Consider the following 18,728-nt stretch of genomic DNA (forward strand, 5'->3'; position numbering starts at 1 on the left):
TCCAAACACTAAGTTTACAGAACAGTCAGGTTTTAATTCGATGCATCTCACATATCTAAATTTAGCAAACTATAAAACAGCAGTTCTAACTGGTTCCAAAGATGATCTAGTTCAGAGCTGGCTATCTAACTAAGATGATATGCCAAATCCTAATGTTTTCACTCCTTGCTTGAGGAGAGTGTTGTCATTGTGGTTTAAGGAAGATTTTTTGTGTTTAAGAATCTCCTTTTGACTGGTGCAAAGCAGTGATATCCCGTTAATTTGTTTTAATTCTTCCATAGGTTATTGGGGTACAAGTGGTGTTAAGTTACATGAGTAGGTTATTTACTGGTGATTTGTGAGATTTTGGTGCACCCATCATCTGAGCAGTATACACTGCACCCTATTTGTATCCCTCGCCCTGCCCCACACTTCCCCCCAAGTCTTCAAAGTCCATTGTGTCATTCTTATGCCTTTGCGTCCTCATAGCTTAGCTCCCACATATCAGTGAGAACATACAATCTTTGGTTTTCCATTCCTGAGTTACTTCACTTAGAATAATGGTCTGCACTCTCATCCAAGTGGCTGCAAATGCCGTTAATTCATTCCTTTTTATGGCTGAGTAGTATTCCATCATGTATATATATATATATTCATACACACCACAGTTTCTTTATCCACTCATTGATTGATGGGCATTTGGGTTGCTTCCACAATTTCGCAATTGTAAATTGTGCTGCTATAAACATGCGTGTGCAAGTATCTTTTTCGTATAATGACTTCTTTTCCTCTGGGTAGATACCCAGGAGTGGGGTTGCTGGATCAAATAGTAGTTCTACTTTAATTCTTTGAGGAATCTCCACACTATTTTCCATAGTAATTGTACTAGTTTACATTCCCACCAGCAGTGTAGAAGTGTTCCCTGATCACTGCATCCATGCCATCATCTACTGTTTTTTTTAAGTTTTTTGATTATGGCCATTCTTGCAGGAGTAAGGTGGTATCACACTGTGGTTTTGATTTGCATTTCCCTGATCATTAGTGATGCTGAGCATTTTTCATGTGTTTATTGGCCATTTGTATATCTTCTTTTGAGAATTGTCTATTCATGTCCTTAGTCCACTTTTGATGGAACTGTTTGTTTTTTAATTGCTGATTTGTTTGATTGCTGATTGTAGATTCTGGATATTAGTCCTTTGTCAGATGTATAGATTGTGAAGATATTCTCCCACTCTGTGGGTTGTCTGTTTACTCTGCTGACTGTTCCTTTTGCCATGCAAAAGCTCTTTAGTTTAATTAAGTTCCAGCTATTTATCTCTGTTCTGATTGCATTTGCTTTTGGAATCTTGGTCAAGATCCCAAATCCTTGCCTAAACCAATGTCTAGAAGGGTTTTTCCAATGTTATCTTCTAGATTTTTTTTTTTTTTTCTGAAACAGAGTCTCACTCTGTCGCCTAGGCTGGAGTACAGTGGTGCAGTCTTGGCTCACTGTGACCTCTGCCTCCCGGGTTCAAGCGATTCTCCTGCCTCAGCCTCCTTAGTAGCTGGGATTACAGGTGCCTGCCACCATGCCCAGCTAATTTTGTACTTTTAGAAGAGACGGGGTTTCACCATATTGGCCAGGCTGGTCTTGATCTCTGACCTCATGATCCACCCACCTCGGCCTCCCAAAGTGCTGGGATTACAGGCGTGAACCACTGTGCCAGAATTTTTATAGTTTCGGGTCTTAGATTTAAGTCCTTAATCCATCTTAAGTTGATTTTTGTTGCCATTAATTTTAAATGTAGCAGAAGCAGCTTAATGTTGATTTGCAAAATTCTCCTACATGTATTATTTCATTCATTCCTGGGAAGAGGATATTGTTATTACCTGCTTTTCACAAATGTGGAATGTGAGCTCAAAGAGGCTAAATTTTACTGGTTATGAAGCTAGATAGATACAGAATTTGGATTCAAACCTGTGTCTTCTAACTCCAAGATCAGATCTTGCGAAAAGAACAAAGGTAATTAGAGTTTAGACAGATATGAGAGGTCAAAGCAGGCCAAACAGGTAAGCAGTGCTAATCTCCAGGATAGTCTGGGTATTAAAGCAGTTGGAACTTCTGCAAAGTCAGGGTACACAGTGGATTCAAAGCTAGGAAGACAAGGATCATAACAATATAAATACTAGGAAATGCAATAAAACAGAAGACCCAAAATATAATGGGAACCAGGGAACCCTCAGAAGCTGAAGAGGAAAGCAAAGTTGATAACCAAAAGTCCTAGCAAAGAGTCAGCAATCAGAAAGTTACAGGAATTGGGCCAGGCACAGTGGCTCACACCTGTAGTCCTAGCTCTTTGGGAGGCTGAGGTGGGAGGATCACCTCGGTCAGGAGTTTGAGACCAGCCTGACCAACATAGTGAAACCCCGTCTCTACTGAAAATATAAAAGTTAGCCAGGCATGGTGGCACATGCCCATAATCCCAGCTACTTGGGAGCCTGAGGCAGGAGAATCACTTAAACCCGGGAGGCAGAGGTTGCAGTGAGCCGAGATCATGCCATTGCACTCCAGCCTGGGCAACAGAGGATGACTCCATCTCAACAAAAAAGAAAGAAAGAGAGAGAGAGACAGAGAGAGAGAGAGAAAGAAAGGAATAAAGAAAGAAAGAGAGAAAGAAAGAAAGAAAGAAAGAGAGAGAGAGAGAAAGGAAGGAAGGAAGGAAGGAAGGAAGGAAGGAAGGAAGGAAGGATGGAAGAAAGAAAGAAAGAAAGAAAGAAAGAAAGAAAGAAAGAAAGAAAGAAAGAAAGAAAGAAAAAGTTAGTTATAGGAATTGAGGAAACAAGAGCAAGCAGTAGAGAAACATGATTTCCTCCATTTATTCATGAAGACTTCATTGACTAATTATTTGAGTTCAGGCACATTGCTATGCTGAGAATGCATTCAGCACTATCCTGGCTCTCCACAGTTTTATAATATTGTAGGAAAGATAAAAATACAACCAAGTTATCATATTCTTTTATTTATTTATTTATGTATTTTGAGATTCAGTCTTGCTCTATTGCCCAGGCTGGAGGCAGTGGTGCCATCTCGGCTCACTACAACCTCTGCCTCCCAGGTTCAAGCGATTCTCCTGTCTCAGCCTCCCGAGTAGCTGGGATTACAGGCATGCACCACCACACCGGCTAATTTTTGTATTTTTAGTAGAGATGGGGTTTCACCATATGGGCCAGGCTGGTCTGGAACTCCTGACCTCAGGTGATCTGCCCACCTCGGCCTCCCAAAGTGGTGGGATTACAGGCATGAGCCACTGTGAGCAGCCCCAAGTTATCTTCTTAATACCACTGGAACATATGCTTAAAAATGGTTAAGATAGCAAATTTTATGTTGTATATATTTTAACACAATTAAAAATAAATTTAAATATATGTTTTAAAGAGAGATAAAGAGATATAAGTACATAATTGCGATATGGTATTACAAATCCTAGCAGGAATGTCATCTATAAAATTGTGTAGGAGCACCAAGAAAAAAACACATACAACCCCAATGACAAGAGATAATCTTAATAACTGCTTCATAAGCAAAAGCTTTCACATCATTCTGGGAAGGCTGAATTGAGTTTTGTAGAGCAAAAAGCTTGAGAACTCTTGACTGATTTATGGATGAAGAAGGCCAATAGGAATATAGTTTCACCAACATTCAGCAGCAACCTACTGATAACCAGCTGAGACAGAATAAGTGAAAATAGCACAGAGGTTAAAAGACCCAGGAGATGCAAAAGTACGTCCCCAGGAGAGAGGAATGGAGGTGACCTGATAGATGATGCAAGAAAGGTGCACAGACTCCTCCTACTTCACAATGTTGCTTCAAATCAATTTTGGTGCTAATTAATTAGGGTGACTATACAATGTATTGACCAAACCTAGTATTGAGAGTAAAGTGGATGTCTACTAATAATTATCCAGGGCAACTGGGATAAATGGTGATCTTATATATTTGACTCTGGCTATGGGAATTTGGCCAAGTTCCCTTTGTGAGCTTCCATTTAAATGGGAACTATAACTACTCCAGAACTGTGAGCTTTTAATTTAAAAATGTGTGTGTGTGTGTGTGTGTGTGTGTGTGTGTGTGTGTGTGTGTGTGTAAAATGCCAGTTTATTGTAGACAACACAAAAAATATTATTGATAAGTAATTAATTAAAATAATCTAGGATCTATCCCAATTCCAACTTTGGCCTTATGCCATTAACATATATTCATTAATGGAAAGTAAAGACGGGTAATCACGACGTTTAGAAGCTGAATGGGTGGGGAAATTTACTTGCACAGGAACATTCTTGATCCATTTCTGCCTGCCAGGGGGCTTCTGCTGCAACTGAGGTAACACTGCAGACCTCTGCATTGCAAACAGAGGTCATCCTAAGGGAGTTATCACAGACGCAGGGCCAGACAGGGCAGACACATCTTTATGTTCGAAAGAAACACCAAGTAATTTGTATGTTCTTAGGTCTGAACATCACAAGAGATCCCTTTTTCCAACAAATGGCTTCCTTCATCCCTGCTCCTTGTTTATAATGGCTGTGTGGAGTAGACCTAGGAGAGCAACAGTTGCAAATGAGCAGATCTTATGTTGTTTCTCTCTTGTTTTGTCAGAGGGTCCAAGTGAATGCTGCAAACTTATAGCAAAAAGTAGGTGGACAGTTCACCAAAAATACGGGATAATATTATCTTTGGTATTATAGATGATGACCAGGTCCTTGGGAGATCTTGCTATAGGCAAGCCAGAAAACATGTACCCACCTCTATTTCAATTTCATTTAGGGCTTATGTATTAATAGCTCAGTTTCAGTTTTCAATATGGCTTTAGGGCTAAAAGCACAATGTAGAGGAGAATACAACAATTAGTAATTTTCTCAATCTGTACTGGTCCTAAAAACCCACACTTGTAGCCCAAATGTATCTTACAATTTACATGCAGACTTCTCTCCTTGTGTATACATTACTGTTACAGGTTTTGTTACTGAGTATCTGTTGACCTTGACTTTGAATTGCTTGATCTCTCAGTGTCTCTGCTTTGCTTAATCTTAATGGCAACAATATTTTTCCTACTTTCTAGGACAGGTAAAACATGTTCTTACAAAAAATAAAACCCTTTATAAGTAAAAAATGGTAATGAAGTAAACCAGAAATAAGTTTCAGGTTTTGTTACTTCCATTAAATTACATGACCTCACACAAGTCACCTTATTTCTCTGGGCCTTGTATTTCTCATCTGTATAATGAAGGGACTAGGCTAAGTCCCTTCTAGTTCTAATGTCCCTTAAAATCCCTTCTAGTTCTAATGTTCTACCATTCTATTGTTCTAAAGCCAAGCCCTTCAGACAATCAGGGTATAAGGAAGAAGGTAAGTTTTATTTCTTACACTCTGCAGAGATTTTTAAAAAGAAAAGAAAAAGAATGTTTTTATTTATTCTTGAGATAACTTTAGGTCTTGGGGAAAGCAGGACTAGGCAGATCTTCTCTCTTATGGAGTAATTTTTTTTTTTCAAGATGCTCCGTGCCTCTCTTGGGTAAGCATTTAATTTCCAGAATTAGAATCAATCCCAATGAAATGAAACATTCATCACAAGTGCTAAAACACAAAGGTATTTGTCACAGCTTTAATAACATATGGCTATATTTAAAGCAACTCTATTGACCTGGCAATGACAAGGTGCCATTCTGAACAGCCATATAAAGTTTCCAAAGCAACAAGCAAACACTTTCACTTTATACTCCAGAGGCACATTTTGCACATTTATAAGGCAAACACACACACACACAAGAAGGAAAGAAAACGATACCATGTATGATGGTTCATTTTAGGTGTCAAGTTGACTGGATTAAGGGATATTCAGTTAGCTGGTAAAGCATTATTTCTGGGTGTGTCTGTGAGGGTGTTTCTGGATGAGATTGGCCTTTGAATCAGTAGACCAAGTAAGGAAGATCCACCCCAGTGTGGACAGGCACATCTGTCTGTCCACTGACCCTCTATCTGGCTGAGGGTCCAGATAGAACAAAAGCAGAGGAAAGACGAATTTGCTCACTCTCTCTACTGAAGCTGAGATGCCCTTCTGCCCTTGGACATCAGAACTCCAGGTTCCCTGGCCTTTGGACTCCAGGACTTGCGCCAGTGCCTCCTTGCCCTCCCTCCCAACCCCCATCCTTGATTCTTGCACCATTGACTTACACCATTGACTTCCCTGGTTCTGAGGCTTTCAGACTTAGACGGAGCCACTCTAATGGTATCCCAGGGTTTCCAGCTTGCAGATGGCCTGTCCATGGGACTTCTCACTTTCCATAATCACCTAAGCCAATTCTCCAAATAAATCCGCTCTTATCTCTCTATCTGTCTATCTGTATATATCCTATTGGTTCGGAGAACCCTTACTAATACACTAGGTAATTTTCTTTAAACCCTCAATGAGAAACTAAAGTAAAAATTCTATACCTTACACATTATGAAGAAATAGATAACTTATAAATTTAATAAATTTAATAAATATGATTTCAAGTTTTGCAAAGGTAAAATCTTTTTTTAGATTCAAATATCCAAAGTAGGAAGAAGCCTCCAGAATTATTTAGCATGATCTCTTGCTACTGTGAATGACCCCAGAGTCTGCTGCACAAAAAACATCTCGGTGTCAGTGCTTAGGAACTGAGGTTCTTGTCCTGGTACCAGCCAAGTGACCTGAGGGAAATATAGGCTTAATTCCTTATTTGCAAAGGAACATGTTTGAACGCCAAATATTATACATTATTAAAGTCATTCCAGATAGGTAGAGATCTGTCCTTTGCTGAAACAACTATAAGTACAATGATGATGACAACAAAAGCAACAGATATCCAGAGAAACAAGCTGTATAAAACCTAACATTAGTAGTGGATGGAGTCAAAGTAAAAGGGCTTTCTTAAACTTAATTCTAATCCCTCAATTTAGTTAAAGTCCATTTCTGTCCTCAGTAAAGACATAATTGCTAGTCCTCCTTAACTTAAGCCAGAGTTTTCCATACACATAAAGATAGTTATTAGTTACGCTTTCGCTTTCCTTCATTTGTTTCTAGTGTCAAATAGAATTTTTCTTTAAAGTCACACTTCTCTGTTTTGGGGATGGAAGGCAAAGGAACTGCAGTTTCTAGTAATGCCTTCTCTATTTCCAAAAGAGCATTCTTAGAAATGCCAAACTGACTCTGGTTAAGAAAGTAAATTTATGGCTGGGCATGGTGGCTCACACCTGTAATCCCAGCACTTTGGGAGGCTGAGGTGGGTAGATCACGAGGTCAGGAGTTTGAGACCAGTCTGGCCAACATGGTGAAACCTCTTCTCTACTAAAAATACAAAAATTAGCCAGGCGTGGTGGCACACTCCTGTAATCCCAGCTACTCAGGAGGCTGAGGCAGAAGAATTGCTTGAACCCAGGAGGAGGAGGTTGCAGTGAGCTGAGATCATGACACTGTACTCCAGCCTGGGCGATAGAGCGAGACTCTGTCTCAAAAAAAAAAAAAAAAAAAGAAAGCAAATTTACATCCCAATAAAGTAGAATCATGCAACCAAATTGGTAACATCATTTTCAGATCTATTTGTTTTCTTGAGTATTCTGTACAGTTGCTGCTCGATTCTTCATACAACATTACCCAACAGTGTCTGGGACCCTCTGTCTATAGCTCCCTTTCCTTTCCTACTACAAATTAAGCATCCTTCATCTGAAAATCCAACATATGAAATGCTCTGAACTCCAAATCTCTTTCAGCACCAATACAACTCCACAGGTGGAAAATTGCACACCTGACCTCATCTACAAACTTTGTTGCATACACAAGATTATTTAAAATATTGTGTAAAATTACCCCAGCTTAAGTGCATAAGTTATATAAGAAACATAAGTGAATTTCATGTTTGGATTTGGGTCCCATCCCCAAGATATTTCATTGTGCATTTTCAAATATTTCAAAATCCAAAACAAAAAATCAGAAATCCAAAACACTTTTGATCACAAGCATTTTGGATAAGGAATACTCAACCTGTATTGCTATTTGGCCATCAGTCTAAGGGAAAGCACTTTTCTGTCAGGGAAAAGAAAGAAAAAGAAGCTATTGGCTAGCCTGACCCTGTTCTTTTATTTCCACACTTTTTACTACTGTGATCCCTAAAATGTCGAGATGACATTGGTTCCACCAAAGGTAGAGTGTATTGGTGGAAATACCAGGTAGAAACAATTATCCAACATTCCTACCTCACCCCAATCCACACATGGCCTCCCATAGGCCTTCTGAGGCAGGATGACACAAGGCAAATATTTTCTTTAATTAAAGAAATTGTCCCAAACCTTGCTGCCAAGAAGTGAGCCACAACTTTTAGTTAAAAGTAAGAAAACAAACGAACTAAACTAGGCTTTTCAGCAAAGCTACAAAGAGATTTTCAGGCAATGAAATTCTAAAGATTCTATCAACAAAAGACGCTGGACATTTTCCTGAACACAAAGTTGTGGATATTTTCGGATGCTGGAAAACGTGATTGCCTAGGAACACAGAAGTATGCCATACAAACGTCCCGGACCCACTGGAAGAGAAAACTCTGCGAAGTCTACAACTGCGATATTTTAAGATACTTTTACAGAATGAACCTAATTATGTCATTCTAAACCTTAAGCCTACATGAACACGTATCAGAGCCAACATCTTTACATCATGCACACATGTTTAACATCTCACTAACGCTTGTGAGCAGGAGAATAAAGTCTTTGTGTTAGCAACAAAAGCACCATACTGCTTCCTTGAGACAACACCCACTTTTGTGTAGCCAAACCCTCCAACTCTGAAGCTTTTAATAAGCCACTTGCCCACAAATTAAAAGAGATTCTCCAATTCCATCACCAGAAAAGAATGTGATTTCAGCATCACAAGAGTAAATAAAATAGTAATCCTAGTGCCATAAATTATGCATCTTTCATCTCAAAGGACAATAAATAAAGCATCTTTCATCCCTATGAATCCTGAAGCAGTTAACAATTTATACACTAGCACGTGGGAATCAATTGATTCATCACTGAAAGGCATCCTGCTCTGGGATGCTGTGGTATTTTGTTAATAGCACACACAAGCCTTATTGAAAGATGAGAAGCAAGGAAAGGTTACTCCAATGGTTTACGTTTGAGAGATTTAAGTAGAGGTGACAGGACTCTAATTGCAATTCACTCATAGTAAGAGTTCTCTCTCATTTGAGCTCAAGACTTCCCAGATACAAAGGTATAATTCTTCAAAGGTCATTGCTAGTGTTCCCATTTCTTCTCACATGGATTATTACAATACACTTTTTTGAAGCAAATATTTACTCACATCATTCACCTGCTGAAATACCTTGTTACTCTTCTTTGCCTAGCATGAAACTTCTTAGTATGGCATGAAGGGTTCTCGACCTTCTAGCTGCTGATTTTGAAAGATCCTCCACCATTCAACAACCCTGGATGAGTTATTCTCAACTGTTGGGAGAGAAGGATCCAGGGTAAAGATAAGGCGACCATATACCTCGCCAGTCAAACTGAGCCACGTATGAGAGTGCGAGGAACACGCAACAGTAATATTTACATCAGAACAAGAGTAAACTGGGAATGTCCAAGGCACACAGGATTATGGCTCCCCCCAGTGAAGGGAAACATCTCATCAGAGTTTCTAAAAGGTTTGTGTAGGGGGTCATAAGCAGTTTGATAAAACATATTTAATATTCCTGGTGCCTTTGTAACAGACTCCACAGCTGAACAACACATTTCTGGCTGGCTTGGCTTCTCTAGAAGACAGAATGAGAAAGCATTATAGGAGTTTTGAGTTTTGAAAGGTTGGATAACACTGTTCTAGAATCAGCATGACAAAATTCTTTCTGAAAACCCACCAAGCTCTGTGAGCTGCACTTGAAGACATGTGGTACCACTTCAGTGCTCCTGAAGAGAGTTGGCATGATCAGAAAGAGGAGCTCTCCTCCCAAGCCCTTGTCTCTGGCACTGAATGAACCTCTGGATGGGGGCCAAAGGCTTTACAAAGGTTGTATTTTCCTCATTCACACATTAGAGATATAACATCACTGGTGATGACTAGTACCAAGAGCCATATTTTCTCATTCCATGCCAAATATGGCATTTCATTAATGAACTAGGCATCTCTCTCTATATTATGGAACTTGGAGTTAGTTATGATCAAATAGGAAAAATTTCATCTACTGAACTATTAACATCACTCTACAAGTATTTACATTTTTCTTTAAAAAACCTATTTTCACTGCAATCCCAGCACTTTGGGAGGCCAAGGCAGGCAGATCACCTGAGGTCAGGAGTTCAAGACCAGCCTGGCCAACATGGAGAAACCCTATCTCTACTAAAAATACAAAAAATTAGCTGGGCATGGTGGCAGGTGCCTGTAATCCCAGCTACTTGAGAGGCTGAGGCAGAATTGTCTGAACCCAGGAGGCGGAGGTTGCAGTGAGCCAAGATCACACCATTGCACTCCAGCCTGGGCAACAAGAGTGAAACTCCATCTAGAAAAAAAAAAAAAAAAAAAAAAAAAAAAAAAAAAATTTCAAATACATATTCAACACTGAGACTCTATAGTACCACAATGCAGCAGCAGATTGACTTGGCTTCTGAAAAGTACCTTAAAACATCCTTTCCCCAGTCTTGGCTTCTGAAAAAGTACCTTAAAGCATCCTTTCCCCAGTCTTGGGCTCAGTCTGTGTGAGAGTTAGGTTTTCTGCTTATTTGGTTTTAACTTAAAAAAAAAAAAAAAAAAAAAATTTGTGGCCAGGCACGGTGGCTCACGACTGTAATCCCAGCACTTTGGGAGGCAGAGGCGGGCAGATCACCTGAGGTCAGGAGTTCGAGATCAGCCTGGCTAACACAGTGAAACCCTGTTTCTACTAAAAATACAAAAAATTAGCCGGGCGTGGTGGTGTGTGCCTGTAATCCCAGCTACTTGGGAGGCTGAGGCAGGAACGTTGTTTGAACCCGAGAGGTGGAGGTTGCAGTGAGTCGAGATTGCACCATTGCACTCCACCTTGGGTAACAAGAGTGAAACTGTCTCAAAAAAAAAAAAATTTATAATATAAACTCAAGTTGGGCTGCACTCTAAGATACATGAAAGCACATACCCACAGAAAATAAGCTGCCTCCAAGTCTGCAAGTCTTAGACGTTGCAAATATTGACAATGTCAGCCTGCAAGAGCCTTTATACATGTACGCATTCAATCAATACATGGATTGATACTTAGATCTAGAGGCAGTTAAAAAGAGCAGTGTTCAAGGATAGTAAGGAAGAATGACTTGTTTGCAGCCCTGGTTTCTGAACACACTGCAGAGCTCAGAATAGAGTAGGTGTTCAATAAATATTTGTTGAATAAGTGTTGAAAGAACACCTGTAAATCTTTCTCTTCTCACAATGACTCAAACATATAAAGCAGAATGATAGCCCTTGGGCTAGGAAGGTTGGCTTGTGTGATCTCTCCGTTAGCCTGCCTGATACCGGGTGGGAAGAAAACAGCTTGGCTGCCTCTGCTTAACCTCAAGCTCTTAGCTTTCCCATAACTTTATTAGATAACTCATCTTTTCCTCACCCAAGACAGATTCAGGAACATACGCATATCCTAGGGTGAAAAAGTAGTACTCTGCACAGGAATGACTCAGCTGCAATGACAGGCCATGGATCGGAGAGGGCAGCTGGTTTCCAATATTCATCTTTCTGTGGACCTAACGCACCTACTGAGGCCAATTCTAAAAACACTGACTCTTACACATTGAGCCTATCTTTGCAAATTAATTGCAGTCCAGGACCACCACAGTGTACAACCTATTCTGCTCTATACAGTGACACTGTGCCTATCCACTCACATAAAGCTTTCTTGATCAAGTAGAATGAAAGAAAGGTCCATAAGAGTACACAACTTGACCAGGAACAAGTACTACCACCAAAAGAGAAATGAGCATTAGCTTAGGGGAGGAGTTCTTATACATCTGGCATTATTTGGGAACAAGGTGTTCCAGATTTATGAATTTGCCAGAGCTTAGGAAATGGCAGACTCTGTGTGAAGAACATATGCAATGGACATGCGATAACTAAGGATGGAAATTAATTACATCTGTGCAAGAAGGAAGTGGGGTCCAGAGAGAGGGCAAGGGAATCAAGCCCTCAAGAGCACATAAAGAGACTGAGGGGAATTCTGGGTTTTTCAGGACACACAGGGATTTGGGCTGATTTCATGTGAGTCTAAAATGATGGAGTGACTCTCCAGTAACACTGGAGAATCAAGAAACTTGCAAATTTAGGGCTAGAAACCAGGTGTTTTCAACCAGTCAGCAGCTCTTCCCAAACATCATTTTGCCCTTCACATACGTGATAACATGCTCTATAACGTTGCCCAAGTTTGAGAGGAATTTTTAGAATATAACTTTATAAAGGACAGATGTGTGCTTTATATTTATATTTATGTAAAACACACGTATATGTGTGTGTGAGGGAGAGAGAAATGGGGGGCTTTATATAACGCACAGCACGCGTTTTATTTTCTCCCTTCTGCATCTGTAAGCTCATTTCTAATCAGAGAGCCCTTTCACAACACAGGCAGCTGAGGAAGAAGATCGGCCCTTCAGGGCTTCAGGGCGAGCCGGCTTGTTTCCACTTGCTACAGAGGTGAGGAGCAGTGGTGCTGCCAGCTGCCCTGACAGTGACTCCGTCTGTCCTGCCCCCACCATCGCCCCAGGCCATGCCCACACCTCCCCAAGCCAACTGCTAGGCTTCTGAAGGCACCCTGAGATACCAAGCGTTACCTGGCAACCACGCACCTGTGAGCCAGGTCAGCCAGGCAGGTGGTGCTAACCTGTGTGTTCAGGTCTGAGGGCACCCAATGCATTCATGTGCTCCCTCATTACAGCTCACTCCCTCGGCCCAGAGAGAACAGAGCTGATTGTTTTCCTCCTCGGTTTCCTAGAGACAACAGATCCACTGATTAGCTTTCTCCATCAAGTGTTCAAAAAGGCCAAGCTACACACCATAACATTAACCTTGAACATGGAACTCTTAAGAAAGTGCCCAGTTTTATTTGGGGAAAAGATATCTGCCAGCAAAGCCAATCCTTAATTTGGGAAATTTAAGGAAAGAACTCAGAGTAGTTAAATTATAATGCATGTGTGTAAAAAGAGAAAAAAAACATGTTAACAATTATGCTTTCATTTTGTTTGGTTTTGCTTTGCTTTGATCTCTGTTCTTCCCCACCCCATCGCCACCAGAAGAGGTTCACCTGTCTGAGGAGAGATGATGAGATGGCTCTGGGATGGGCCTCTCTGGCCATTTCAAGGAGCAAGCAGTTCCGGGTTTGACCAGCTGTGACTCTCCATTGTATCCAGAGTTCCCAATGCTGGCAAGGAAACCTGACGTTAACCTCACTTCGTGTCTGCTGACCTTGCTCATCTCAGGCACCATTTTCTGGAAGCAGATGAACAATTGTAAGGACAGAGAACTAGGCTGCTGCAGTGCCTCCTCCTTCCATTGCCCCAAGGGGAGTAGGTCTGGGCAGGGAAGGACCCAGCCAAACGTGGTTGTCTGTATGCTGCTGGGGCAACCCCAATAAATATTTTGTAAATGTTTCTTTAGTCCCCCTTAGTGCATTAAGAAAAAAAAAAAAATTCTGTCCTCATTTTTGCATGTACCATATCACTAGCTTTCTAGCTGTAGGCATAGATTAAGTCGTATTAGAAATCCAACTTCCTTTATTACATTACTCTAGTTATCCCTTCTTTTCTCTGCCTTTATTTGTTCCCCAGTAGTTTCTGTCCTCTCTCATTTTCACTGCATGTGACTTTTCGTCTTAACCCATTACTTTTTGCTGTACTGTCTCTTCCATCCCATCCAACCTTATCCCATGGACTGTGTGTCCTGAAAATGTCCAAATTAGGTGTTTCTACCTCTATAAAAAGCGTTTTCTGAATCACCCTTAGGAGATCAATCCCCTGTCCTCCCGCTCTTTGCTCTGTGAGAAAGATCCACCTACAACCTCAGGTCCCCAGACCGACCAGCCCAAGAAACATCTCACCAATTTCAAATCTGGTAAGCAGCCTCTTTTTACTCTCTTCTCCAACCTCCCTCATTATCCCTCAACTTCTTTCTCCTTTCAATCTTGGCGCCACACTTCAATCTCTCCCTTCTCTTAATTTCAATTCCTTTCATTTTCTGGTAGAGACAAAGGAGACACGTTTTATCCATGGACCCAAAACTCTGGCACCGGTCACGGACTGGGAAGGCAGCCTTCCCTTGGTGTTTAATCATTGCAGGAACACGTCTCTGATTATTCACCCAGGTTTCAGAGGTGTCAGACCACACAGGGATGCCTGCCTTGGTCCTTTACCCTTAGCAGCAAGTCCCACTTTTCTGGGGGAGGGGCAAGAACCCTAACCCCTTCTCTCCGTGTCTCTATCCCTTCTCCGCTTTTCTGGGGGAGGGGCAAGAACCCCTCAATCCCTTCTCCTTCACCCTTAATGACAAGTCCTGCTTTTCTGGGGGAAGGGCAGGAACCCCAACCTCTTATCTCTGTGCCCCAATCCCTTATTTCCACACCGCAACCTCTTATCTCTGCACCCCGATCCCTTATTTCCATGCCCCAACCTCTCATCTCTGCGCCCCAACCCCTTATTTCCATGCCCCGACCCCTTCTCTGCTTTTCTGGAAGGCAAGAACTCCCCACCCCTTCTCTGTGTCTCTACTCTCTTTTCTCTGGGCTTGCCTATGGGCAAGCTTCCACGTTCCATTCCTCCTTGTTCTCCCTTAGCCTGTGTTCTTAAGAACTTAAAACCTCTTCAACTCTCACCTGACTTAAAATCTAAGCATCTTATTTTCTTCTGCAATGCCGCTTGACCCCAATACAAACTCAACAGTAGTTCCAAATAGCCAGAAAATGGCACTTTCAATTTTTCCATCCTATAAGATCAAAATAATTCTTGTCATAAAATAGGCAAATGGTCTAAGGTGCCTGATGTCCAGGCATTCTTTTACACATCCGTCCCTCCCTAGTCTCTGTTCGCAATGCAACTCGTCCCAAATCTTCCTTCTTTCCCTCCCGCCTGTCCCCTCAGTCCCAACCCCAAGCGTCACTGAGTCTTTCTAATCTTCCTTTCTACAGACCCATCTGACCTCTCCCCTCCTTGCCAGGCCGAGCTAAGTCCCAATTCTTCCTCAGCCTCCACTCCTCCACCCTATAATCCTTTTATCACCTCCCCTCCTCACAACCGGTTTGGCTTAAAGTTTCATTCCATGACTAGCCCTCCCCCACCTGCCCAGCAATTTACTCTTAAAAAGGTAGCTGGAGCTAAAGGCATAGTCAAGGTTAATGCTCCTTTTTCTTTATCCCAAATCAGATAGCATTTAGGCTCTTTTTCATCAAATATAAAAATCCAGCCCAGTTCATGACTCATTTGGCAGCAACCCTGAGATGCTTTACAGCCCTAGACCCTAAAAGGTCAAAAGGCCGTCTTATTCTCAATATACATTTTATTACCCAGTCTGTTCCCGACATTAAATAAAACTCCAAAAATTAAATTCCAGCCCTCAAACCCCACGACAGGACTTAATTAACCTCGCCTTCAAGGTGTACAATAATAGAGTAGAGGCAGCCAAGTAGCAACATATTTCTGCGTTGCAATTCCTTGCCTCCACTGTGAGACAAACCCCAGCCACATGTCCAGCACACAAGAACTTCCAAATGACTAAACTGCAGTGGCCAGGCATTCCTCCAGAACCGCCTCCCCCAGGAGCTTGCTACAAGTGCCAGAAATCTGGCCACCAGGCCAAGGAATGCCCGCAGCCCAGGATTCCTCCTAAGCCTTGTCCCATCTGTGCAGGACCCCACTGGAAATCGGACTGTTCAATTCACCTGGGCAGCCACTCCCAGAGACCCTGGAACTCTGGCCCAAGGCTCTCTGACTGACTACTTCCCAGATCTTCTCAGCTTAGCGGCTGAAGACTGACGCTGCCGGATCACCTCGGAAGCCCCACAGACCATCACGGACACTGAGCTTTAAGTAACTCTCACAGTGGAAGGTAAGTCCATCCCCTTCTTAATCAATACAGAGGCTACCCACTCCACATTACCTTCTTTTCAAGGGCCTGTTTCCCTTGCCTCCATAACTGTTGTAGGTATTGACAGCCAGGCTTCTGAACCTCTTAAAACTCCCCAACTCTGGTGCCAACTTAGACAATACTCTTTTAAGCACTCCTTTTTAGTTATCCCCACCTGCCCAGTTCCCTTATTAGGCCAAGACACTTTAACTAAATTATCTGCTTCCCTGACTATTCCTGGACTATAGCTACATCTCATTGCTGCCCTTCTTCCCAATCCAAAGCCTCCTTTGCGTCCTCCTCTTGTATCCCCCCACCTTAACCCACAAATATAAGATACCTCTACTCCCTCCTTGGTGACCGATCATGCATCCCTTACCATCTCATTAAAACCTAATCACCCTTACCCCACCCAATGCCAATATCCCATCCCACAGCATGCTTTGAAAGGATTAAAGCCTGTTATCACTCGCCTGCTACAGCACAGCCTTTTAAAGCCTATAAACTCTCCTTACAATTCCCCCGTTTTACCTGTCCTAAAACCAGACAAGCCTTACAAGTTAGTTCAGGATCTATGCCTTATCAACCAAATTGTTTTGCCTATCCACCCCATGGTGCCAAAACCATATACTCTCCTATCCTCAATACCTCCCTCCACAATCCATTATTCTGTTCTGGATCTCAAACATGCTTTCTTTACTATTCCTTTTCACCCTTCATCCCAGCCTCTCTTTGCTTTCATTTGGACTGACCCTGACACCCAGCAGGCTCAGCAAATTACCTGGGCTGTACTGCTGCAAGGCTTCACAAACAGCCCCCATTACTTGTCAAGCCCAAATTTCTTCCTTATCTGTTACCTGTCTCAGCATAATTCTCATAAAAACATACGTGCTCTCCCTGCCAATTGTGTCCGATTAATCTCTCAAACCCCAACCCCTTCTACAAAACAACAACTCCTTTCCTTCCTGGGCATAGTTGGATGCTTTCACCTTTAGATACCTGGTTTTGCCATCCTAACAAAACCATTATATAAACTCACAAAAGGAAACCTAGCTGACCCCATAGATCCTAAATCCTTTCCCCACTCCTCTTTCCGTTCCTTGAAGACAGCTTTAGAGACTGCCCCCATCCTAGCTCTCCCTGACTCATCCCAACCCTTTTCATTACACACAGCCGAAGTGCAGGGCTGTGCAGTCAGAATTCTTACACAAGGACCGGGATCGCATCCTGTAGCCTTTTTGTCCAAACAACTTGACCTTACTGTTTTAGGCTGACCATCATGTCTCTGTGCAGCGGCTGCTGCCGCCCTAATACTTTTAGAGGCCCTTAAAATCACAAACTATGCTCAACTCATTCTCTACAGCTCTCATAATTTCCAAAATCTATTTTCTTCCGCACACCTGATGCATATACTTTCTGCTCCCTGGCTCCTTCAGCTGTACTCACTCTTTGTTGAGTCTCCCACAATTACCATTGTTCCTGGCCGGGACTTCGATCTGGCCTCCCACATTATTCCTGATACCACACCTGACCCTCATGACTTCATCTCTCTGATCCACCTGATGTTCACCCCATTTCCCCACATTTCCTTCTTCCCTATTCCTCACCCTGATCACACTTGGTTTATTGATGGCAGTTCCACCAGGCCTAATCGCAACACACCAGCAAAGGCAGGCTATGCTATAGTACAAGCCACTAGCCCGCCTCTTAGAACCTCTCATTTCCTTTCCATTGTGGAAATCTATCCTCAAGGAAATAACTTCTTAGTGTTCCATCTGCTATTCTACTACTCCTCAAGGATTATTCAGGCCCCCTCCCTTCCCTACACATCAAGCTCAGGGATTTGCCCCCGCCCAGGACTGGCAAATTAGCTTTACTCAACATGCCCCGAGTCAGGAAACTAAAATACCTCTTAGTCTAGGTAGACACTCACTGGATAGGTAGAGGCCTTTCCTACAGGGTCTGAGAAGGCCACCACGGTCATTTCTTCCCTTCTGTCAGACATCATTCCTTGGTCTGGCCTTCCCACCTCTATACAGTCCGATAGCAGACCGGCCTTTATTAGTCAAATCAGCCAAGCATTTTTTCAGGCTCTTAGTATTCAGTGAAACCTTTATATCCTTTACAGTCCTCAATCTTCAGGAAAGGTAGAACAGACTAATGGCCTTTTAAAAACACACCTCACCAAGCTCAGCCACCAACTTAAAAAGGACTGGACAATGCTTTTACCACTTTCCCTTCTCAGAATTCAGGCCTGTCCTTGGAATGCTAAAAGGTACAGCCCATTTGAGCTCCTATATAGACGCTTCTTTTTATTAGGCGACAGTCTCATTCCAGACACCAGACCAACTTGGACTGTGCCCCAAAAAACTTGTCATCCCTACTATCTTCTGTCTAGTCATACTCCTATTCACTGTTCTCAACTACTCATACATGCCCTGCTCTTGTTTATACTGCCAGTTTCCACTGTTTCTCCAAGCCATCACAGCTGATATCTCCTGGTGCTGTACCCAAACCACCATTCTTAACTCTTAAAGTAAATAAATAATCTTTGCTGGCAAGGCTATGCTGAACCTCCTTAGGCACTCTCTAATTAGATGTCCTAGGTCCTCCCAATTCTTAGTCCTTTAATACCAGTTTTTCTCC

At 42.2% G+C, this 18,728-nt stretch overlaps 1 long non-coding RNA gene across 1 annotated transcript in view; it reads right to left on the reverse strand.

Annotated features, from left to right (window-relative positions):
• Nucleotides 1-7,959: 7,959 nt before the first annotated feature.
• LOC115836353 overlaps nucleotides 7,960-18,728 on the reverse strand; it is a 53,736-nt gene continuing 42,967 nt past the window's right edge. The window contains exons 2-4 of the long non-coding RNA XR_004031372.1: nucleotides 13,273-13,457; nucleotides 12,853-12,959; nucleotides 7,960-9,475 (exon numbers count right to left, since the gene is read on the reverse strand). This is a non-coding gene — a long non-coding RNA (uncharacterized LOC115836353). The remainder of the gene's footprint in view (nucleotides 9,476-12,852; nucleotides 12,960-13,272; nucleotides 13,458-18,728) is intronic.

Source organism: Nomascus leucogenys, chromosome 8 (assembly GCF_006542625.1).
Source record: "Nomascus leucogenys isolate Asia chromosome 8, Asia_NLE_v1, whole genome shotgun sequence".
Taxonomy (NCBI): Eukaryota; Metazoa; Chordata; class Mammalia; order Primates; family Hylobatidae; genus Nomascus; species Nomascus leucogenys.